This window comes from Prionailurus viverrinus, chromosome F2, assembly GCF_022837055.1.
Source record: "Prionailurus viverrinus isolate Anna chromosome F2, UM_Priviv_1.0, whole genome shotgun sequence".
NCBI classification, from domain to species: domain Eukaryota; kingdom Metazoa; phylum Chordata; class Mammalia; order Carnivora; family Felidae; genus Prionailurus; species Prionailurus viverrinus.
The window spans coordinates 14,343,048-14,348,290 of record NC_062578.1 but is presented as its reverse complement, the minus strand read 5'-3'; the positions used below and the strand labels follow the sequence as shown (position 1 = coordinate 14,348,290).

At 41.4% G+C, this 5,243-nt stretch overlaps 1 pseudogene; it reads right to left on the bottom strand.

Annotated features, from left to right (window-relative positions):
• Positions 1-2,763: 2,763 nt before the first annotated feature.
• LOC125156802 (uncharacterized) lies at positions 2,764-2,931 on the bottom strand (annotated as a pseudogene).
• Positions 2,932-5,243: the final 2,312 nt, after the last annotated feature.

The window sequence follows — 5,243 nt, the reverse complement described above, 5'->3', positions numbered from 1 at the left end:
TAAAATAAAAGGAGAGTTAATACAACTTTTGTTCTTCTATTAACACACTGGTGCCTTTGTATAGAGTCATTCAAGGCTATAGTTGGCCAGACTTAGAGGTCATCCAACCTGGTGCCCTAATTTGCTGAGGAATCTGATATCCAAGGCAGTAAAGGTCACAGAGCTAAGCAGAGCAGGCGTAGCTGGCCTCAGTTTGGGCCAGCTCCCCTGAAGGCTCCTGTCTCTTCATCTCTCCCTACTTTATTAATCAATTAGTGACCAATAGTCAAATAGTACTCCTAGGATTCTATTCTAAGGAACTGTGCAAACCATCATTTCATCTTATGTTTTGTACACTCATGTGTTTACATTACTTTGCGCATGCCTAAACTTATTTTTAAATTGTTGACAGTGCTCCTTTCTGTGAGACCCAGTGAACAAGGACCATAGAAAAGGCAGTGATCATTAACATTTATAAACTCTCCTTCATACTCTTATTTAGCTTCTTGGGTTGTGGTGATCTAAGGGAGTCTTCTGCTCTACAAAAATTATAGGCCAGTGTTTGAAATCCACTTGCTAGCTATGTTATCTTTGGTTAGTCACTTGATCTCTCTATGCATCAATAAAATAGGCATAATAATAGAACCTCTCTGATAGGACTGTAGAAGTCTTAAATGAGTTAATGTACTAAGATAGTGCTTGACATATGGCAAATACGAGGTAAGTGTTAGCATGTGTCAGCATGGATAAACAGGTTCACTAGCCGTGAAGTAGTCCAAAATGGGACCCTAAAAAAGACAAGGCCTATCTTTGATTATATTCACCAGAGGTTTATCTCTAGTTGCTTTTAACCTTTCATGAATCTATTAGGGTGTTTCATACATCAAGTTAAATTTAGATGAAGTGATTCTCCCACTCTCTTTGTGATTATTTTCTTCTGACTTCCTAACTCTTCAAGTGTTCTCTTTCCTCATTAAAGAAATAGTGTTGCACTATTTTGCCAGAGTCGTACTAAACTTACCTGAAAATATCACAAGCTCTGCTGAATGTTTGCTAATGACACAATTGAATTTCTTCAAATAATGAGAAATCCATTCTTACGTTTCATGAATCTAGAGCCAAACGCTAACTTTTATTATTCTGATAAGAGATATCCATTTGTTTAACAATTAACAGGTACTGAGGACATAGTATGTGGTGTAGATGCAGCCAGGAATGCAGGGATACTGCCTCTACTCAAGGGAATCACCGCTTTACAGGGGATTTGTTCATGGCGCTCCTATCCTGCTGGGACCCAGGCCCTGCTCTTGAGAATGGTGTAGAGTTCTGAATGGGATCAACATAGCCTCTGCCTTCATGGAGCTTCAGGTCTAAAGAGGGATAAGGATAACAAATAGGGAAACAAAAAGGCACACAATTACAAACTGAGGAAAGGCATATGTGGGCAAAGAATAGGTTAAAATTACAACCTCTCTGTTCCTCCAAAGGAGCAGTTCTGTGTAAACAAGGTGAGAAGAGAAAGCCACTATGAAAAAGCAATGACTAGGAGGAGACCAGCCCAGGAGGCTGCTGTAAGCGGAACAGAGGAAACAATGGTCAAGGTGGAGGGAACAGGATAAGTGAAGACCCCACGATGGAAACAATTTAACTCTGTTCAAGCCACAGAAGCAGCCCAGTGTGGCTGGAGTGAAGGCAACATGGCACCAGATGAGACTGCAGAGGTACACAGGGTCACAACCTGCAGAACATTGCCAGCCATGGCCAAGAGAGTGCATGTTATTCTTAATGCAGCATGAAGTCATTAAAAGGTTTTAAGAAGCGATGTGCAATTTACATGTGTTAAGGTCCCACTGGAGGCTGTTTTAGGAATGGAGGGTTGAACAGTAGCACAGATGGAGCCAGGGTGTGCACTGAGATCATCAGGCAGCCCATCCCACTGCCCACTCCACAGAGCTAATACGAGGAAGGTAGAACGCAGTTGAAAAGAAGTGGAGGAATTCTGCTTCATTTGCAAATAGAATGTGTGATCTCACTGATGAATTAGAACAGCAGGATGAGGAATGGGGGAGAATCAAGGATGATGGCCATGTCTGTGGCTCAGGCATATAAGTGGACAGGAATGAGAAAGATTGAGAAGGAACTGGTTTCGTGAGAAAAAAAGAACTGTCCATTTTTTTTTTAATTTGGCCTTGCACAGGGAGACTCTTTTGTAAATAATTACCTTGTAGTAGTTAGGTCCTAATAGAGTTTCGTATGAATAATCCAGAAGACTGCTTTATGTTCTCTGACTCACACCAAATTAAATGTAAGGGAGGATTGCTATCATCCCTGGATCACTTGCTTCTCTGGATGGTGGGCATCTGTTACTAAATGTGTCTGGCAAAGTAACCCCAAGAGTTGATAGTATCCCAAAGAAGTTCCATCTCCCCTCCTACCAGCCTGAACTTTGCTTGGTATTAGTGTGAGCTGCCTAATAATGCCATTGAACCTTTAACCAACCTGACATTAGAGCATGAAATGAAATGAATCTTAGAACACCATGTGACACTGAAATTTGGGTGTGTCTTCAGAGGTACGTGGCCACCCCAAACGATTAGCCTGACTGAGGATAAGTGATATGAGGAATCTGGAAGCAGGGTCAGGGCCCCAAAAACGATTAGCCTTACTCAATCACGCCATACAAATTCCCTTTACCAATCACTGGGTCAGGGATGGTGATGTGATCCTGCCCTAGTCAATTCCAGTGAAGGAAAAACTGAGGGCTTTTGGGAAAGTGCTTTTTGGTCCTAAGAAGGAGGCACAAGGAGAGACAGCCCTTTCTTGGTCCCCTGGACACTGCCATATCGGGAGCTGCTGCAGGCATCTTGCTCACAACCTAAGAATGTTTTCAATTAGCAATAATCGCACCTCGGATAAACTTCATTGGCTACGATACTGCCACGGCGCAAAGCTTCACAACCTAAGAATGAAGCCAACACAGATGAAGGCAGATCCAGTAGAAAGCACTCAAGGTAAGCAGGAGCCCCTCGTCCTTCCCTGGATCCTGTGCGAGTCCTCAGCTTCCTGTTACATGGGACAATGAAGTTCCTCATTGTTAAGCCAGTTCGAGAAGGGCTTTCTCTTGCTGATGCTAAATCTGTCTTTACTAATATACATGTCCCATGACTTGGGGAAATGATCAAATCATTGTACACTCAAGTCCATGAAAACATAAAACTTCTTGTGGGTTCCACTTTGTTTTTTAATGCTGAATATACCTATTTTTTGAGAAACATGTATATTCTCTCAAGAGTTTATAAATCAAGGTGACTAAGTTTAATGAGAGAAGGAAGCTGTCAAAGAATTAAAATACTTTTCAATAATGTTTTCTATGGAATTATAGATTCACTTTCAAAATAGAAATAAGTGATGAAAGAAATTCACAAAATGTAAAAAAAATATGAAAATATGAAAGTAAGAACATATTGAAGACCATATTTTAGCAAATAACCCCGGAAAAACAAAAAATAAAATAAAATAAGAGACGAAAATAAAGGAGGTTTTCTCTCTCTCCCTCTCTCTCTCTCTCTCTCTCTCTCTCTCTCCTGTCCCAATTTATTAGCTACCAAGTCAGATGAAAAGTAGAAATGGTACTATTGAAGTTAAGAGGGGAAAATTATTTGGAGGACACCTCTGATGTTGTAAACAGCAGGGAATTGTCTGAGCATCAAAAATGTCTTTGGATGGCAGGTTATAAAGGGAAAGAACTTACTGGCCTGTGTGGTCCCCAAATCCTGTAAGAGGTAAGTCACTAGAGCATGGAGAGATTAGTATGGATCACAAGATAAACAGAGCATATAAAAAACTGTATTTTGTGTGCAGCTGAGCACTGAGGGCCCTGAGGACATAAAGATCTAGACCAGAAACATCAATGCCCTCAATGGGAGAAGGCTGCCCTACCTCCTTCCATGGTGCCATGCATAATACCGGCCTGGCCTCATTCCTCACGGCTACCTCCCTGGGAGGAAATTTCAGTCTGTACTGTGTAAGTCTGTGCATTTTACATTTTGGCCACTATAGAACTAGTCTGTTTTCCTGATTATTTTCGAAAATGTCACCTTAGGTATAAAGATTATAGTGGTTAGAATATTCTTGAAATATTTAACCCTTCAAAAACATAAAGTCTCAAACTTATCTTCTAGAAAGTGAATGAAACGGGCTCCTATTTTTTTTCTCTTTAGTTGAAAAAAATTTCAATTCATTCCCCTATTTCATACTATTTGAAGTAACTACAGTTTATTCTTTACAAGTTTCTCACTAAGCTTAGTCAAATGCACCACATAAGTGCTCAGGTGCACAGAAATATACATGAAAGATGTGATTTATTGTAAGCAAAAATAGGAAAAGAACAGATTCGCCTAGCAAATAAATTGAGGGGTGTCTAATCATTTCATAAAGTTAGCCATTATGGGAGCTCCTCAAATACTGAGTTTTTCTGATGCATTTTTATAAAATTATTAATTCATAAACATTGATTTACATAACATGTCACTGCTCTTTTGACTGCATCCACTTCACAGCACCAACGTTTTATGATGTGGAATATACACAGAAGCCTCAATTACCTATGTAACTGATCGTCGTTTTTTAAAAATAGTTGAACAAGTTTGATTCCCCCCCACCCCCGCCAAGAGGTGAAAAGTAACTGTGAATATGACCAAATAACCTAGACTTTGAGAAATGATCTGATGTCAGACTATCTTGATTTTTTTTTCCTTTGGAGTCATAACAAAACCACAGCCTGTTTCCTCCTGGAAAAAGTGATGACAATCAATATGCCAAGTGGTTGTTCCCAGAGTGGAAATGAGATGAAACTTGGCTGGGCACTTCTCTTCTCTCTGGAAAGATAGTTTGTTTCCTTTGATGGGCACCACCTGCCCTAACTTCCATTGACAGGGGGAGGGGGGGGGAGGGGGGAGTTGGAGGGGGGATGGGAGTTTCTACTGTTTTCCAGAGTTAGAGATGGCACTGTCAGCAGTGCAGAGAAATGGGCACCAATGGGGAGGCCACCACCGGATGGCGGTTATCAGGTCCTGGAGTTTGCACAGGAGCAGGGCAAGAGCAAGGGCACTGACCCTTTGGACCTAAGATGGGAAGTGTCCCCTCCCAGCTGGCCAGTGGGACATCTGATACCACCACAGGAAAGCCAGCTGTGCCCAACAGAACACAGACCACCTGGGTCCTCTGCAGCAGAGGGTGTTGCAGCAGGATGTGAAGGCCAGAGC